Source organism: Convolutriloba macropyga, chromosome 4 (assembly GCF_964194025.1).
Source record: "Convolutriloba macropyga chromosome 4, txConMacr16.3, whole genome shotgun sequence".
NCBI lineage: Eukaryota > Metazoa > Xenacoelomorpha > Acoela > Convolutidae > Convolutriloba > Convolutriloba macropyga.
In genome coordinates this window covers 12,978,550-12,998,423 of record NC_134471.1, presented here as the reverse complement: position 1 = coordinate 12,998,423, position 19,874 = coordinate 12,978,550, and the positions used below count along the sequence as shown (strand labels likewise).

Genomic DNA, 19,874 nt, shown 5'->3' with positions numbered 1-19,874 from the left:
AAATTACCCAATTTCAATAACCCAGATTTTACGACACGACTTAAGGAAAATCAACCAAGCTCGACCAAAAATGTTATAAAAAAGCCATGCTGCTTAAAATTAGCATACAAAACAATTTAAACTTTAGTGAATAGCGGGACTTTACTTGACCCCAAATGTGACACCGGACTTTTCCTCGACTTCTCTGTGCCATGGAACGTTTTGAGAATTGGAATAACAATAATCATGACCGAAGCCAGGACAAAGAATTTACAATGATAAACCTATTTCCACACATATATTTTACTTTGGGCATTAATTAATCATCTCAAAAATTCAGTTGCCAATTTCAGTTTGCCCTGTTACCTTACCGGTTTATCAATGGCGACCAATATATACCGAACAATAAATGGTATACAAAAGGCCAAACTTGACCGATATTTGATATAAAAAGACCATGCTGGACTCATGTCACTAGCCATTCATGTTATACTTCATTTTGTTCAATGTTCTTGTAAAGACATCTCTCAACAGGTTCCGACCTAATTGAATGTCTCTCAAACACTGATTGTACAAATGCATTGTACTTTTTATAAAGCGTTTTTGAAATTCAAGTCTAATCTAATCTAATGCTGAACTCATAAAACAGTTATCTAGACTTTAACTGTGACAATGGAACGTGAATTAGTATTGCATTCTGAACCTCTAGTGGATTTTAAAAGGTTTTTCAATAGTTTTTGGGGTTTTGTTGCAATTTGAAGAGCATTCACAGGCAAGTTAAGTTTCGTTTAGATTTTCATAGTCGAGTTCCTTTGAAGGTAAAAAACTAATTTTATGGATTTTTAATTTAAACAACTCCAGTGCCGCGAAAAATAAAATTATGTGAGGAAAAAACAATTTGATATAACAAGATACTTTAATTAATCTAAACAAAACAAATTAAGGACGTCTGTGGTTTGAACAGAGAGTTCTAACCCAGTGACCCAATGGTAGTCGTCGCGTCGATTGATGTGAGTGCACTATCGTCAAAAAGTTATTCTAGGCAAAAAATATTTAGTGCTTGTGTCAGTAAAAACTATTCGTGTAATAAACAACAAAAAAATTATTGACGCAAATATTCTCCCGAAATGTCAGGGAAGCGAATTATCCAAGCAAATCAAAAATGAATTTTGAAAATTTAATTCGAAAAATCAGAAGGTCATCTTTATTAAGATAAGGTCTTGTAAAGAAACCCAAAATAGGAATTTTTATTAGCATTGTTGGCGATAATCTGAAATTTTTGAATTGATAACAGTCTTGCTGACAACAAAACAATATATTAAAATATATATTGAGATAAACCATTTGCCTCTTTTTTGGAGTTTTCGGGAATCAAAATTAGAATCTCAAGTTTAGCAGAGGCTCAACGAAACGAAAAAAATTACAACACAAAAATGATTATGCTTCTCGCTTTCCTGCGAAAAAAAAACAAAAACTTCGAACCTGCTAGTGAGGGTAGTCGTCTAATGAATATTGTTCACAAAGAAACAAACTGACTTGCCAGATCGAAAAAAATAGCTACTAACGGCTTTAACCAAGAAAAACTCCAAGAAGCGTGAGCATTATCATTTTGTCAGGAACAAAAAAAACCTTATCTGCGTATCATACTAATTCGATTGAGCTTCCTAGCTGGAAGAATTTTTTCTATGAACTCGAAAATTAGAATAGTTCTGAAAAAAAATAAATTATCTGAGATTTTTGGAATGATTTTGTCTTCTATGCAATAGGGAAAGATCAAAATTCTTCAAATATTTGTAGGGTAAGCTCATTGAAAAAGTTTATATTGAATTTTATTAAAAAAACAAAACTTGACCAAAATCACCAAAAATAAATAGTAGCTTGCAATTGAATAGTTAAATTCTTCAAGCAGGTAAATGATTGAGGAAGTCTTCAAAAGTGCTGTTTAAAAATGGCGTTCAATAACCTAGATCTTTTCAGAGATATGAAAAGTTTCATTCTGAGAAACTTGTAATTTCAATTCATACTGAAAACACTTTGTGGCTAAATTTTTGGGTTTTCTAAAACTTTAGTTATCTATAGCAATCTCTGTATGCTTGGGCTTCCCAAAAATTTTCCTGCTCTTTTGAAATCAGAAAAACATTTCTAGAAACCAGAAACCTTTTTTTCTTCAGTTTTTGAAAACGCTTTTTTAACATTGCCTGCATTTTTAGAACGTCGTTCGACTCCTTGCATTTCAGTTGAGCAAACACTTAGCTCCGAAACATATTTTGTTCAACTTGTGGTCAGAGCTTAGTTGAAAAACAGAACAAGTTGTAAAACCGTCTTTAAATATTAACTGCTTTTTGAGCGACTAGAGTCCAGCTAAAAAACAGAACAAATTGTAAAAAGAAACTCTACTTCTTGACTTTCGATAAATTGATTCAGATTTTGTTCATCTTCGTCTGCTTTTGAAGTTCTTAAGCGTGAATGTATGAGTGTAGGTACGTGGGAAAGTGTAAGTATATATAGGAGGTTTCCAAAAAACAAAGCTAAGTAGGAAAAAAACCAGGCTTCGATTGTGTCTTCGTCGATTAATACGTGTCCAATTTGTGAACTCAAATGATCGATTGCGCTTTTTTAAAACATCAAAAAAGTATTATAAGCAAATATCATTATACGTTATCAAACAAAACATTTTCTGTGCACCCTAAAATAACAATCCTAAGTTTTTGCTTTATTATGTTATGAGAACCCCTTTTCAGAGATATGACTAAAAAATATTTTTACAGCAAACTATAATCTTGGTGATTTCTTAAATATAAGTTAAATCAATAGTTAAAATCAGCTATTCATCGTATTTTTCAACCATTCAACACAATCCTTTGTTCACATTGTTCTACTTTTTGTCGAAAGTTAAAATGTGTAGGGGCAAAAGCAAAAGTGAACTCATTCTCTTATAGGGTTTATTGTTGCCAGGAATTGTATAGAAGAAAAATTGTAACAATAAGTAATGTTCAATCATTTTTAAAGCAAGGTCACTTCAGTCAAACAAATTTAGCTTCAATTCTTTCCTCTTTGAGCGCTCCTCTACTGAAAATAATTTGTGACTAAACTTTTGGTTTATCTTAACCTCTGAAATTTGTAGCAATCTTAGCATGTATAGGACTCCCAGGAACCTTTCTGCTCTTTTGAAATCAGAAATACATTTCTCGAGAAATTAAAAAACTTTTTTCTTTAGTTTTTGAAAACAGTTTTTTTTCTAATTTACCTACTTTTTTGGAACGTCATTGGATACGCAAGCAAACGATCGTTAAAGTTCTCAAAGTGCTGTTTAAAATGGCATTTAAATTGTGTTTAATAACCTAATCTTTTTAGAGATATAAAAAATAATATTGAGAAACTTGTATTTTCATTTTACACAGAAAACAGATTTTGGCTAAAAATTTTGGAGTTTTCTAAACCTCTAGTAGTTTATAGCAGTCTCTGTATCTTTGGGCTTCCCATCAGTCCTTCTGTTCTTCTGAAATTGGAAAAACATTTCTCTAGAAAGTAGAAATCTTTCTTCAATTTTTGAAAAGCGTTTTTAAATATTACCTGCTTTTTGAACGACGTTAGATAGACACGGTGTCTTTCATTTGAGCAAAAACTTAGCTCGGAAACACGTGCAGCAGAGTTCAGTTAAAAACAGAACAAATTGTAAAAAAAACTTTACTTCATGACTTTTGATAAATTCATTCAGATTTTGTTCATCTTCGTCTTGTTTTGAAGTTCTCAAACTTGAATATATGTGCGAAAGTGTGAGCCTAAGTGGGAAAAAACCCAGGTTTTAATTGCGTCTTCATTGATGCATGCGTGTCCATTTGTGAACTCAAATGTCCGATTGGGCTTTTTTAAAATATCAAAAAATATCATAAGCAAATATCATAATAAGTTATCAAACAAAACATTTTCTAAAGATAACAATCTTAAGTTTTGCTTTATTCTGTTATGAAAAACTTCTCTCCAGTAGTGACTAATAAATTTATACATTAACCTGCAACAACCTGTAAAACTCTGTGTTTTCTTAAGTTAATTTTAATAAAATCAATATTTCAAAATTTTTCGACCATTCAACGCCATCCGTTGTTCACATTGTTCTACTTTTTGTCGAAATTTAAATTCATAGGAGCAAAAGCAGCTCATTTTGTTTAAATGAATAAATTCATTTTCTAGTAGAGTTTTATTGTAGTCAAGAATTTTATAAAACAAAATTTGTAACAATATCAGTTCTCTTCAATCATTTTTAAAGCGACGTTGTGTCGTTTCAGTCAAACATTTTTCATGATAATTTAGCTTCAATTTTTTCTTCGTTTAACGCTCTTTTAACGAAATTGCGTAATTCGAAATCTTGATTAGAAGACCTAAAATCTCTTTTTTGATTGTTTTTCATTTTGGGCAAGAAAAAAACTATAACATTCAGAACATGACAGAACTTTGCAAACTGTTTCAAATTTTCCCTCAGCACAAATTTGAAAACAAATCTACAAAAGTTTTTCCTTTGGATGTGGGCTTGCTACAAAACTTTAAGCATACAACGACTGACCGTTTCAACTCTCTAGATTGGTTGATGTGCTTTAATACAATCTCGTTGAAATCTTTCGTTTTCCACTTCAATTGGTATTTCCTATTTTGTTTACCGCTTTCCTCGCTTAACAAAATTTTGTGTTAATTTTTTGTAATTAAATTTGTGCGCTCAATATTTCCTTTGTTCTAGTGGGGTGTAGTAATTTGATCCATCAACTAAAATGTGCATCCAGTTGATGAAATTAGTTTTTCAGATTCAGGCATTTCAAACGTAAGAAAGAGGTTAGATGAGATTTGCAAGCTTCCTTTTTTGAACAAAAATTTTAAAAAAACTGAGAGCTAATGTATCATTTATCTAGGGGTATTAATTCTAACGAACAGTGCCGAGTGCCGAAAATATTATTTTTTCGCTTTTGATAAAATGCTCTAATGATTCAAGGTTTTTCACTAAGGTCTTCAAGTGTAATGGTTCCAATATAGAAATATTTTTCGATTTTTTTAAAGTATAATTTGGTCAAAAGAACACAGCTTTTTTATTTGCTGCAAATTGATATTACTTTACAATTGCTCAATTACTGAAGTGCCTTTTTGTAATTTTTTGTGCTGGCGTGTATCTCAATCCGTTAAAACGAGAAATTTGCCGTCTATAACTATCATTATGTAGTTACTAATCAACAACTTTGTTGTGGTAAAGAAAAATTAATTTCAAAAATTTCTATACCCACTGAAGAAATAGGTACTCCATTATAAAAAGAATACTAAAACTCACAAATTTATCTCCGCAGATTCTCTTGTGCGCTTGAACTCAATATCGCAATAGAGTAATACTAATTGCTTTTCACATTTCTTTTAAAACACCTTGTTCCCATAATTAAACACCTAACACCGTAATGATTTCACCTTTCATCTAAAGTTTTACACAATTTAAACAATTCGCAAAAAATGAAAGAAATCTATCATCAACAATTTTTATCGTTATGCTATTGCATTTTCGAAAAAAAATTGCAAATGATGGGTCTTTTTGTCAACGACCCAAATTTTCCGGCCGTTTTTTATTTCAAAGTTGCTTGTTATTGTTTTTTAATAGCTGGTTTTCAAAGGTTCAAAAATTTATCTGACTTTTATAATATACTTTATCTACAATGGAGAGAATAAATCCGAATTGATCTTCAATTTGCATCAATATTCCGTGATTGAGAGATGACGGAACAGTTTTTCTGTAACTTTTTGACTACAACAATACAACAAGACAATTAGCAGGGTTATTTTTTGATTTGAAATGTACCTTTGATAGTGTACAAAAGTGTTTTCGATTAAATTAGATATTTTAAATCTCCACTTTAAGCGTTCAGAAATAAATTAATGAACGAAACCTATAATGTCTACTGAAACACGGCAGTAGACAAATGTGTACAGTTTATGATAACTAACTCAACTTAAAATCATTATCACGTTCTAACAAAGCAGGCACGTAAATTGCCGGATGCTTAAAAACATTACCATTCTTTTTTCCAAAATTTTCATACATTTTTCAAATCTGAGTTTAGACTTAAGTCAGTGACATAAAAACAGCCCACTAAACAGTTGAATGTTTCTGGTACCAATTGTTATGGAAGATCGAATTTGATTCGTCATCAGTTGTCTGTGATTGCTTCAGTTTTTTTTGCTTACTTGCTTTTGTTTTAATGAGACACTCTCCGCAAAAAAAGTTTTTCATCTTTGAATTTAGTATCTTATCTTATCAAAACCTGATCAGACCAAATTGATAACTTTTGAAATAATTTGTTAACGCTGAACATTATAATTTTACACCTTCCAATATATTGGAAGAAATTTTTACAGGGATTTTGTAAAATAACCATTCGTCTTGAAAGAATCGTGCAAGAAAACCACAGATCTCCGATTAGCAAACTTATGGAAAATGATTGAAAATAATCAGCATCAAGCGAGAACGTTTTTGCATTATTTTGACAATCTTTTTTTCATTATGGAGACAATTTTTACCAGAATAGCTTCAGCTTCGCAGTTTCTGCTCAATTTAACATAAAAAATTTATTAACAGAAGGAACATGTGTTGTTTTGTCAATTCAGGTTTTGTGAAATGTGAAAAAGTAAAAAAAAATGTTGCAAAATTAATTATCAATGCATTGCTACCATATAAATGTAATTAAAAAGTGTAAGTAGTGAAAAATTCAAAAAATTGGAAGAGTGGTTCAAAGGTTTCGAAAAGTTCGCAATTTGTGTTTGCATTGAGCAGAGAAACTAAAAATGACTGCTCAATTGACTGAAGATAAATTGTTCTTTAATAAAATACAGTTTAGTGATGTACGTTTTTTTGAAATGATCTCTTAAAACACACGCAAGGGAAAATTCTGCCCGCAGTAAAACATGACCCCATATAATAGCCAATGAGAGCAGAACACAACCTGTGAGCCAAATTGCTAGAAATTTGCAAGAAACGAAAAAAAACCATTGGCTCGGACGATCTTACAAGATACCCATTTTTTGGAAAATTTCTGCGAAATAGCTATCTGCTGCCTTTAGGGTAAACTCTGTTGAATTTGGACTGTTTTTATTCGAAAAAATTGTTTTTGATACTAAACTGTGAATTCTTGACTTCCATGAAAAAACTTGTTTTATCAAAAGCCATTGATATTCAAAATCTGGAGAAACATTTGCCGAGGCTTGATTGATTGACAATTGCAGGACAACTTTTAACAAGGAAATCATGTTTAGCAACAATCAACAAAATGCTGGAATTTGAAAATTTTCTAAAAAAAATTCTGTTAAAATATTTTCAGTTTCCGAATTCATCAACCAATTTTATCAACAATTTGCTAACCGTTGAGACAGAAAAACTCTAAAAAGTTTCTACCAACTGTTTAACTTTTCTAATTTGAAAAAAACACATCCGACTGCCTAAAACACTTGAGCACAACTACCTAAAATAGCAAAATTGACAGAATTATCGATTTCTCATCAAAAACAGATAATTCTGTTGACCTCATAATCAGTTTTTTAATCCACCGGTCAGTATTTCAATACATTTGCAAAAACTATTTAAGATTATTAATTAATGTGCTACATATTAGCATAAAAAATAAATGAACATTGTCAGAACAACTTACCCATATACATTTTGCCCAATTTTGTGATACACTATTGTTGAATTTACCAGAAAATTTTTTAGCATAAAATACTCAATGGCCATGCCTCAACGGCCCTTTAGACTTGATATAGAGATCTCTATTTTTTCGGGAATCGTTATAAGGTGGTCTGCGACTCAACTCTTGCAGTCCATATCACCACGCAGATTGTGCAACTGGGAACGACAACTATCAATTGCTTTCGTATTATTTGTCTTACTTTTATTTCCAATTTTTTTCAAAATTTACTGCGTGATAACGAATACGACCCATTGCTTGCTAATTGTTTGCTCAGAAACATATCTTCAGATTTGTAACGAAGGAAAAAAAATGACCTGTAGAAGTGGAAATTATATCGTGCAAAATGATCGAAAGAGGCCAAAAAGATTAAAACGGAACTTAGAAGTGACCGGATTCACATCTCAACGAGTTCAAAAGACAAAAAGTCTGGATTTCCGACTCATTTGATTATATGACAAAAACTTTTGGGACACAAAATGAGAAAGACTGGCAGATGAAGTGAAGATTCCGGGAAAAAGCAGGCGTCAATCTTTAAGAACCAAGTGTAGAATATACGCTCATTCAACTATGCATGATATCTACATTTTGAAAGCGTAACAATAAAAGAAATTAACATGAGCCTATCTATAGGATAAATATTACAAATAGTGGAAAAACTCAAATATTCGCTAACAATTCTGAACAATTATCAAAGTCATTAGAACTGTTAGCTATATACGAAAAGGATGAAAAGGAAGATGATATAACCTAATAGAGAGCACTTGTGATTTCCCAAATAAATAGCGTCCAGGTGAAAATTTATGAAGAAAAAACAGATTTAAAATTATAGATTAATCTGGAAGATTAATTTCTTTATAAAAGTTGTCAGCCTTCTTAGAAAGTCAAACAGTAAAAAAACTAAAATTTTATACGGATCAATTTTTTATAACTAAATCAAGTAGGCAGCTGTGAAGAAGTTCACAATGGAGCAAAAAGAATGTGAACAAATGATTTGGATTAATTTCAGAAAGCATTAAATTTTAATTTTAAATAGAAATTCGTCAAATTATGCAATTTTGTGAAACCAAAATTAAAACCTAGTATTTAATGAGTCCTTGTTTATGAAAGGAAAGCTCAATTTTCATAAACAGAAATATAATAATATGAACTATAAAAAGACAAAATAAACTGTCTATTGCTTTACTAAAAATAAAGTTCACCAAAATAAATAAAAAAATGTAATATCAATGAATCACTCGCGCAATTGAAATAAGTGATTTACAGATAGAAATCTAGCGAAAAAAGTGATAAAAATGGTAAACATACACCAGGTGACATAAAATTTCGTCAAAGTCGATTTCTTCTCTGACTTCTAAATTAGAGTCGAAAACCGTAAAGAAAGCCATCTATGAAAACTACCACTGTCTAATTTGATCTAAATTCTGTGAAACGCAACATAAGCGCTTAGTAGTAGTCGAATTAGTATTTGACACTGCCTATTACACGACAAATTACTTTTGTAGCTGTTTCTTAATTTTAATGTTTATAAATTTGTTTTTATATTCAGTGCTGAAAATTGAATCAAACTTAGGAAGTTTCAAAGCTCTTTATGTACTTGAATACTTTCAACTCTCAAGGTTGCGAAACAAATGCAGAAGCACTTTTTTTACTTTTTGTCTGATGTCTAGCTAATTGTGTCTCTGTACCAACTACGACCAAAACGTTTTATTTCTTGGTTATTTTTATTTTCAATATGAAATACATTGTCATGACAGAACCTGCGAGCAGCTAAAGAACTTTTAAGATGAGAGTCAACGGTTAGTGGATATCACATTATGAGTTAACATCAGTTTGTAGTAACAAGACATTATGACTTCAGCTTTTAAAACATTTGGTTGACGATTTGCATTATTTTCATTAAAAATTCTATGGATAATATGGCCCGATTCGCATCTTTCTCATTCCAAATTCTCCAAAACAACAGTCTGTTTTCAATTTTTTAGTTTGGAATTGTCCATAAATGTCCGGTTGGATTAAGATTGGGTTATTTGTTAGCCACTCTACTGTCTCCCGTTGCTAACAAAATTTGTGGTTCATGCACATGTGATTTATCTTAGTGAAAATTAAGGTCTCAAGACTGAAAGTGTCTTTATAATACTTAAAAATTCCTTTTAAATCAGAACTTTGTGCCTGCTTGAAGATCTTACAAACAGTTTTCTTCAATCCCTTTGTATTCTAGAGAAAACTTAAATGATTGTTTGCCGAATTCAAAATTTTTGTGGTTTTGTGTCAAAAAACCTAATTCTGTTTCCTCGTAGAAATCATAGGGTCACTTCGGAGGAAACGCGTTATGCCTGGTCTTTTTTTATAACGTTTTGATGCACACTTTACATTAGATCTTTGTTTCAGGCTGAGTTGATTTTGTTTTTTGATCATAAAAATTGTACATCTCGAATCCCGACAAGGCATTGAACGACAAATGAATAACGAAATCACATTTAAGGCATCAAAAGAGCACGGTTAGCACATATCAACCATTTTTTAGCAAAGATAACCATCAAGGAGCACGAACTGTACTGTACGTAAGTTTTTTGGTTCCATAGTGTTAAATCAGAGTTTATGGGCATGTCTCAAAAGGTCATTAGAATTTCACCAATTTCACAGACCTGGATTATTTTGCTTCTTCTTGCTTCTCAAGATTATTGAAAAAAGAGCCAGTCGAACAGAAAAATGTGTAATACAGTTTTAAAATTGATCCAATGGGTTTAAAATTGGCCAATATTCGGGTGTCAATCTTTTTGTATTAAAAAGGAACTTTTAACTCTTTTGAATTGTGGACATTATTATTAAAAAAAATAACGCATCTATTTTTCTCACATAGCCTCGAAAAATTTACCGCTTATCAAAAATGACCCAATTAAGAACTTATTTCTGAAAAATTTGATTAAAATTGTGGCTATGTTGACAAAAATGCTTCCAAAAATTGCTTAAAACTTTCTTTACAAAAAAGTAAATTTCTTGAATTTTCTCTTTACAGTGCCATACTAGACGCTGAGTGTTTTAGTTTGATATTTAATATATTAGGTAGGCCTTTTCTCAAAATATTCAAAAATTCTTACAAGAAAAAGTGTGGCGGGCATAATGTTCGCCCAGTTTTTTTCAAATATTCTGGGAACAATAAAAATAAGAATTTACCACTTTTCTAATTTTGATGAATATGTGCCCTACTATTTAGGAAGACAGATGATATTATACCCAAACATTCTTGAATTTTTCATTTAATTTTCAACTTCAATACTGGATCTAATCAAACAATCATCATGTTCAAACCTCAACCTCGACAACTCGTGTTTTCAATACGTGGTGTTTCCAATTTTGATAAACCTTAGAAACTCAATTGATCACATCTGAAAAATTGCATAAACCTTGAAAAATATCTCTGATGGTAATTTAACAATCCTTGGATAAATGCAATTTTTAGAAGAAAGTTGAACTTAAATGTCGTTTTCATTTCAATTTCAGATACAATTTAATTATATAATCATTCATTTCGATGGATATTTGCCCTACTCTAAGAAAATAGATGTTGATATACCCAAACATTCTTGAATATTTATTTTTTTCTTCAACTTCACCATTGGATCTAAACAAACACTCACCATGGTCAAACCTCAACCTCGACAACTCGTGTTTTCAATACGTGGTGTTTCCCATTTTGATAAACCTTAGAAACTCAATTGATCACATCTGAAAAATTGCATAAACTTTGAAAATATATCTGATGGTAATTTAACAATCCTTGGCTAAATGCAATTTTTTTAAGAAAGTTGAATTTAAATGTCGTTTTCATTTCAACTTCAGATATAATATAAATATATAACCATTCATTTCGATGAATATATGCCCTACTCTTTAACAAGAATGATAATATACCCAAACATTCATGAATTTTTAATTTTTTTCTTCAACTTCAACATTGGATCTAATCAAACACTCACCATGGTCAAACCTCAGCCGCGACAACTCTTGTTTTCAATACGTGATGTTTCCAATTTTGATAAACATAGAAACGTAACTCAAGATTAATCACATCTGAAAAAATTGCATAAAATTGTACAGAAAAAAATACTATAATGGTATTCTAACAATCCTTGGATAAATTCAATTTTTATTCCAAAAAAAGTTGAATTTAAATGTCGTTTTCGTTTCAATTATAGATACAATTTAATTATATAACCATTCATAATATATTGCATGCTGGTGATATATGCATAATGATTCCATCCTTAGGATAAATTTTTAACAATTTCGGTTAAATTTGGGATAAAGCTTGCTTTAACTGAGGCATTTCACACATATCTCGCCGCCCGCAAATTTATTATTTAGGCCGCCTCTTTTCACTGGATATTATTTCAGCCGGCTAAAATACAAATAAAAGGCTGTGAATATAATAGTGAAAGCCAAACGAATTGAAAAGTGGATTTAGAATGAAGTGTTTTTTAATCAGCTCAATCAAAAAGTTACTTACATTTCCGCCATCATAAGATTTTGGGGCCTTTTTGACTGCGTGAAATATAAAAGTTTTCACAAAGTAACAACAAGCGAATCGCGCGATTGATTGATTACGAGGTGTTTGATCACGATTTTTAAAGGGAAAAGTGATAAATACAAATAAATAATATTAACATTTGACATAAACAATTACGGGTTGTTAAGCTCTGTAATCAAAATCTTTGCTACCCCATAGGCAAATTCTATTAACCATAAGTCAGATAATTCTAACAAGAATAAATTTTAAAAAAATGTTAGATAAAATTTATCATTTGTTCTTCAAAAAGTTTAACTGAACATTAGCTATTATTTGTATGTAGGGTTTATATAAATATTTGTTAAATTGATTGAAAATTTTTGAAGAAAAGTTGCAGGAAATATTATTATCAAGCGTCAGAAAAGGCAAGAATTTTGGAGCAAATGTTTCAAATGGATTTCGATCCATACATAAGTACACAATATAGTCTATGATGCACGCAAACACAAAGCGCGGGGGAAGGAAAAAGACGAATGATAATCACTTTAAACGCATTCAGTGATTAAATCAACGGATAGTTAGTTTTTTGGGAGAGCGAGCATTAGAGATAGGGAAATATTTCAACTTGGTCGAGTAGAGGATTTAGAGGGGGTAAAGTTAGCTAGCTTAGATAGGTAGGTGACTATACTGACTATAGTATAATGCAGGGGTGTATTATATCCCCCTATATTATATATAACAGTCTATATATAAATATGTGTGTTATATATATACTAGGATATATATAGATGTGTGTATGTGTATAAGGGTTATCATAATCGGTAACAGCACATGTGGTGTATGCTTTTGTGTGTGTACATACACGTATGTTAAATCATTTGTGTCAAAGTGGTGGTTGGTGGCTGTTTTTTGGGTGAGTAAAATGTATAAATGTATACCCCCTGAGCCTTTTGAAGCGTTGAGCTGCACGCTGGTAAATATTTCAAAGCTATCCCTCACCCACAAAAACCAAATAGCCGATTTTCAAACATACAAAACACACCACTCAGGATAACGGCCTTGGAATTTTTCAAAATTCTCTGCTTTTGTTCATATTGGAAAAAGTATGTAGTTTATTATTATAGGTAATTGTTTTTAATTAACAATTGATTAGGTCGACGATGTATGTGATATCTGATAACTGTCTTCCACTCAGATTACGTAAGAAAACACATATTTCTCTATAATCAAAAAATGATAAAGACAGTTTGATAAAGTGTTGATCAGTTTGACCTGATTGGCTTTCTGCTAATTTGCACTTATTTTATCTGCACAAAACCCAACGCGACTGCTGTTGGGCTTACCGCGACTACTACAGAGCGAACAGTAGAGCATCATTTGGGCTGTGCTAAGACGGGGGCGGAGGGAGGGGGGTTAGGGGGGTGGTGTAAACTAAACACCACACGAGGCCAGTAGGTATCTAACTAGTTAGAATTAGTTAGTTATAACTAAGTTAGTAGTAGCCCAGGTAGAGTGTGGGGTATATATTCATTCATGCTGTATGCATAGTCTTGATTACAGGCAGACAGGTAAACTTGAACGTGATTAAGTGGCGCGTTCTTGAGGAAGACTGATTAAAAAGTAGTGATAGTTTTGTGGGACTTGAATTTATGACCTTGGGCTGAGTACACAAAAATAAAAGCACAAAACAAACAAACAAACAAACAAACAAACTACAGCAATAGAATGAAACGTGGCCCATTTTCCGACTTCAGCTGACTTTTCTGAAGTAAACTAAATGATCAGCATGGAATAGCTACGAAGAAATCTGAAACATAGATTTCTATGCCAATCAAACTATAACAAAAATAAGACCAAAAAGATTTTCCCTGCCACCTTAAAAGTTATTTCTGCTCAAAGTTCCAAACAAATCCCTGTTTGTTCAAGTTAATTCGCTTGGCGTAACTTTAACTTTTAAGAATAGATATAATTTTTGACAGTTGTTGAGTTGACTATCAATATATTTACCTAATTTTTATTTTTGCGAGAAATTCAATGTTTTTGGTTTATTAATAAATGATTAATTCTGTCTACTGATTAAATGATTAATATGACATTTACAGCTGTAAACAGCAGTGTTTTGAATTGAAACCCAGGCAGATGTCCCAGACCAAAAGTCATACCCAGATCAAAATGAACGCGCAAGGGGGGTGTCGCGCGTTTAAAGTTACACGGTCTGGAAAAACGAATGAACACAACCTGCCAAGTTTGGACAAGGCAACTTTGAACGCAAGAAAATCTGAACATAGTGACCTTCGAGCGCACGAAAATTTTTTGAACCTAAACACGTAGAAAACCAAAGCTCACCTGGGTTCTAAGGTTACAACACGTCGAACACAAAAAAAACAAAAAAAATGTATTCAACATTTTGCCTTGTTTTGTACGTTTTATCTCATAAAGTTATAATAGAGCTTTGCTGAAATTGCAAAAAAACGCTTTAATAACTGGATGAACATAATATTTAGTGTCTAATTCTGACTAAATTCTCAAAAATTTTTTAGCTTCTCTCATTTCACTATAAATTGTCACCAAAAAGCATGGATGGAAGAGTTTTAGGAAAAACTCAAAAACAATTGACCCCAGACACAAAGTTTACAAAATGAGAAGTCAAATTTCCGAATGTAGCAACCAAAACTCTGTTTTGGTTCCTGAATTGCACAGACAACAAGACTTGTAATCATTTTTTTGGAATGGAATAATGACTCAAATGGCAAATGGAATTTTTATTCCATGTTAATCCAAGGATGACATCGACCTTTTACAAATACAAGTGTGAACATTAATTTATAATGTGAGCAAAATCAGCATCTTTTGACATTTATCTAGTAACCTTCAAGTTAAAAAATCATTTCTTTGAACATTAAAATGAGTAGTTGGAGGATACATGCATATCTACACATAGAACGTGTGAGCACAATATCTCTGGTAATCTTTCTGAAACATTCGAGTAAAATTAAATTTTAGCAAAATCAAATAAATTGCAAGGAACTTTAATTGCAAGGGACAATTCAGGTCTATATGAATTGTGTCTCTTTCAACTATTTGACTTTACATTTCAACCAGGAGGCTCGTTAATGTGCGTTTGCACATAATGCTCCGACCCGAGCTCATCTACTTTTTTGAATTAATTGTCAACAAAATGAAGAGATAACAAACATAGATGTTTGAGTTTAAAACAATCGTTACACAACCTATCTGCTAATTGAATTACATAATACCCTGCCTCATTACAACGATCTGACAATAAAGAAACTACGAGACAAAAACAAAAAAAACAACAAAGTTAGCAAAGAAAAAAATTTACGACAAACACTGATAATCTAAATTAAAAAGCACCTAGTAACAACGTCAAAAAGCATTCAGATAAAACCTTAACTGCTCAAACTTACTTTCTCCTAGCAATGCAGCAGATGAAAAGTTTTCTTAATGAGACTAGCTAACAAGTCGACAAAGAGAACGAACAATAAGGCGAAATTCAAAAATTAATCATTTTTTTAAACCAAGGAATATCAATAGTCTTGAAAATCATTAGCCTTTACTAAATAATTCTTGATAAAAAACTAGAAAAGCTCAAACAAACCAAAAGGACCTGTCTTTGATTAGACTAAGCCATAGAAACCAACTAAAGAAAAACTCAAAAAATTACAAACTTGTGAGAACACAAATTTTCCTACCATTGAAATCATTAGCTATTATCTGAATATTATGTAATTTTATTTCAACTGTTATTTCTACTAATTCAGTTGAAGAATTCATACTGAGAGGTTAAATAAATTTACTTGGGCCACGTTTGAAAACAACTGAAACCTGTTATTAAGCGATTGCTCTGAAATTGAAAGAAGAGAAAAAGAAATACAATAATTGACCACTCAAAAAACGTTCATAATAATGCATATTGTCCATCAAACAAAACATATGTGACAAATATTATCAGTAGATATGTTATTTTTGAAATACAAGAAATTGGATGGGACCTCTCATTGATGATGATAAGTTAAAATTTGACGAAAAAAAACACCAAAAACTGAAAAGATTGAAAAATATTTGAAAATGAATATCATAGACTATTGGATATGAACTGACAGCTTCCTTCAACATCAGTCATTCAATCCTCAGTTAAAAGCATATGAGACCTTGCAGCGTTTTCGGGCAACCTGAAGAAGAAAAACAGGCAAAAAATTCAAAGTCAAGGAAGAAAACGAGCGAGAAAAGTGTTGAAGGCATTAAAAAATAAATTTTTCATTGATATTTTTTCTTTTTCCAGTTAAATTTTTGCAGCGATGGGATTCCTCTTTTTTATCAATATAACTTCAAAAAATCAACAAACACGAACAAATACATTAGAACCACTAGATTTTTGAGAAAACTCATAGTATCAACAACAATAAATTCATTAGCTTTCAACGTAAGCTATTAAAAACTTTAAATTATGCCTCAATTGGACAACAAGTTTGTTTGCCAGTCATATTTTATCAATAGGACCTTACAACAAGTCATTGATAAAAAAGACAGGCAAACAAAAAAATTCAAAAAAAGTGCCAGAAAAAAGTGTCGAAGCAATTTAAATCATATGCTCTTCTCTCAAAACTTTATCTAATATCCGTTGAACGTCTATCCTTAACCAATGGGAACTATAAGTGATAGGATAACGTGATGTGACTTCAAAACGATACAGAAATAAGAAAAAGTACCCGGGATTTCAAAAAAAAATGTGAAAACTCGTGGCATTGAAGTTTTTTAAAAAATAGATAAAGCCGCTTACCAGATTAATTTTGACTAAAGTAAAAAAAAGATCGTACAGATTTGAGACTGACAGACAGTTGAAAAAAATTAGGATTGGTGAATGTTCACAAAAAATTTTACAATTTTTTTTAAAGTCTTAACAGCCATCAAACTCAAAAGCTTTCAAAGGAGGTCAATAACTACGCTTAGATATAACCCGATGACAGGAAAAGAATTTTTGTCATGCTTAAATAACGAATAAGACATCACCATAAGTCTTATGACAAAGAAAACAACACTAAAAACAGGCAAAATCCAAAATTCAGTAGAAAATTGCAAGAAGGCATTGTCAAAGCCAATTAAACCACTAGCTTTTCTCTGAAAACTTCATCTGTGATCCACTGAAGATTGGTTACCAAACAAAATTTTCAAAAAATTATCTTCAAGCTCTTAACAGACATTTAATTTAATAGCTTTCAACAGAAGCCAATAAATAGGCTCAAACGTGCCCCAATGGGAGTACAGGCATAATTGTCATGCATAGGTAATCAGTAAGACATCACAATAAGCCTTATGACTGTGAAAACAAAAAAAAAACAGGCAAAAAGTTCAGTAGAAAAGTACAAGAAGAAAATGTCAAAGCCAATTAAACCATATGCTTTTTTCTCAGAAAACTTAACTGTGATACCGTTTTCTTTCTTGTTTAAGGCACTGGGAGCTTTCATTATTTGGATCATGTGATAAGTTTTCAAAAGTAACCAATAATACGAAAATATCCCAAAATTTTTAAATTTTTTTTTGAAATATTGTGTCATTGATGTCATATAACCAAAAGTAAGAAGATACAACCGTTAGCCAGATTAAAATTGGTCGCAGTAGGATGGAGGAGGTTGCTGTCATCACTGAGAATAACTTGCAGTTCACGATAATATGTTTATGATTGGTTAATATTCAAAAAAAAATTTCGGAAAATTCTTTTTAAAGCCTTAACAGCCATTAGCTGTCCGCTCAGAGCTCTAGATATGTTCACTTAATGCTCATTACAGAACATATTGCAGTGTAAGCAATGAGTCCATAACATAGGACTCCAAAAATTAGTAAAAACTCAAAAAGAAATTCAAAATTTCATATAAAATTACGAAACGATTTTTTTGTTCATTGGGCATCATTTGACTGTAACGGATGTTTGTCATTAACGCAACCTCGATTTGAACAGTGACTTGTCTGTAGGTGACTTAAGAAAGCATAAAAGTAGAAATTTAAAAAAAGAGCTCTCAAATAGATTTCGTTTTTTTTATAGTGAACTTCCCTATGAGACCAGAACTAGTCTTTTTATCGCGTTTAGTCTATTAGGAACAAAAAAATGGTTCATTTTTGGCGTGAAATTTAATTTTGGAATACTATTTTTAAAGAAAATATCTTAATTTGAAGAAAAATTACACTAAAAGTGAACAAATATCCCGTGTTCACATAAAAATTTCAATCCTCGATATTTCCACGAAAAAAAAAAAACTAAAATGAAAAAATCTTTTTAATTTTGAATTCTACGCTGGACCAGCTTTTTAATGATACCACTCACATACGCGATGAATATAACGATCGGCCAAAATTGTCTGAACAAAAAAACCCATTTGAGTATATAGTTCCTCCCCCCACATGTGGGGTCGGAACAATAAAATTACTACCATATTAGGCTGTATTGAACCTAGGAACCTAGAAAACTGGTGGTTTTCTCCGCGGCAATACTTCTTGACAAGTTGTCTGGACTACAGGCATGCGATCAGTAGGCAAGAAGTTCACCTTTAATAGTTGGTTCTCAATAAAAGATCATTACAAGACCGATCATCGAAAAAAACATTATTGTATTTTTTAATTTTTCTACAATTTAGTCTGTTTATTTAAAAAAAATTCAAAGTAAACAGTTTTTTTCTTTATTTGCTGATGAAAAATTATGTTGAAACTTTTCGAGCCGAGTCGTACACTGCGGGGAAATTTATTCAGAGGAAAAAGGTCCAGGAATCTGTTTGTGTGAGCACGGTTTCAAAAAGGGAGTTTTGAATAAGCTGCTCCCTCTCAACGATTCAAAAAAAAACTAGCCAAGCAACCTTGTGTTTACTGCATAACTTTGAATGTTAGATTTTAGCCTCGGAGAAACAATTAATGTAGAGAAGAAACAAGCAATCTGGTCAAAGGGTTTTAGTCAATTTTGTTTAAATTCAAAATATGAAGATACCAATCGTTGATGCAAGTATATATATATATATATATATATATATATATATATATATATATATATATATATATGCCAGTTTCTTTAATTAAGGTAGTTGGCGTTTTTTTAAAGTTAGAGCAAAGAGAACTTTTGATCACCGCCAGTGGTCGTCATTGTTACGTGCTGACTCGGACTTGAGCGAACGGAAGGTAATTTGTAGACTATAAAGCTCTCTAAAGAACTCAAGAGTTTCAAAATAGACTTTTGAAACCAGTACGAAAAAACGCAATTGTATCTAAAATCGCTCTGAAATGAAATCAGATTTTCAGATATTCCCAGGTCGAGGTCCTGGTTCAGAATCACTTATGATCAGAACATCAACAAAACACAAAAAATAATAGTTTTTTGAGTTTGGTTAGAGAATGGAAATTTAAACAAAGGTTAAAAGAACTGGCTGAACTCTTAAATGAAGAACAATTGAATTACGAAGACATAATTTCTTTTAGTATTTCAAGAGTACTTCAACCAAACAAACTATGATAGAAATTAATTTTGATTAATTAATTAGGTAGCATTGCAACATTAATTGCATAATTCGCATGAAATCCAAACTTGGATTTGGTTAGAGAAATGGCTCGAACAATAAGTCATTTACAGAGTGCTTAAAAGTAAAATGGTTTTCTAAATATTGGGTGAGCAAGTAATG

At 31.5% G+C, this 19,874-nt stretch overlaps 1 protein-coding gene across 3 annotated transcripts in view; it reads right to left on the bottom strand.

The window, feature by feature from the left end:
* Positions 1–19,874, bottom strand: part of LOC142337464 (uncharacterized) — an 85,912-nt gene that overhangs the window by 38,990 nt on the left and 27,048 nt on the right. Inside the window, exon 1 of one of the 3 annotated variants that reach the window (XM_075386702.1) lies at positions 12,196–12,518. The exons of 1 other annotated variant lie outside the window; for it this stretch is intronic. The gene's annotated coding sequence lies outside the window, so the exon portion shown is untranslated. Of the gene's footprint in view, positions 1–11,665; positions 11,785–12,195; positions 12,519–19,874 lie in introns of those variants that run through there. One more of the 3 variants, XM_075386701.1, reaches the window with a different exon arrangement.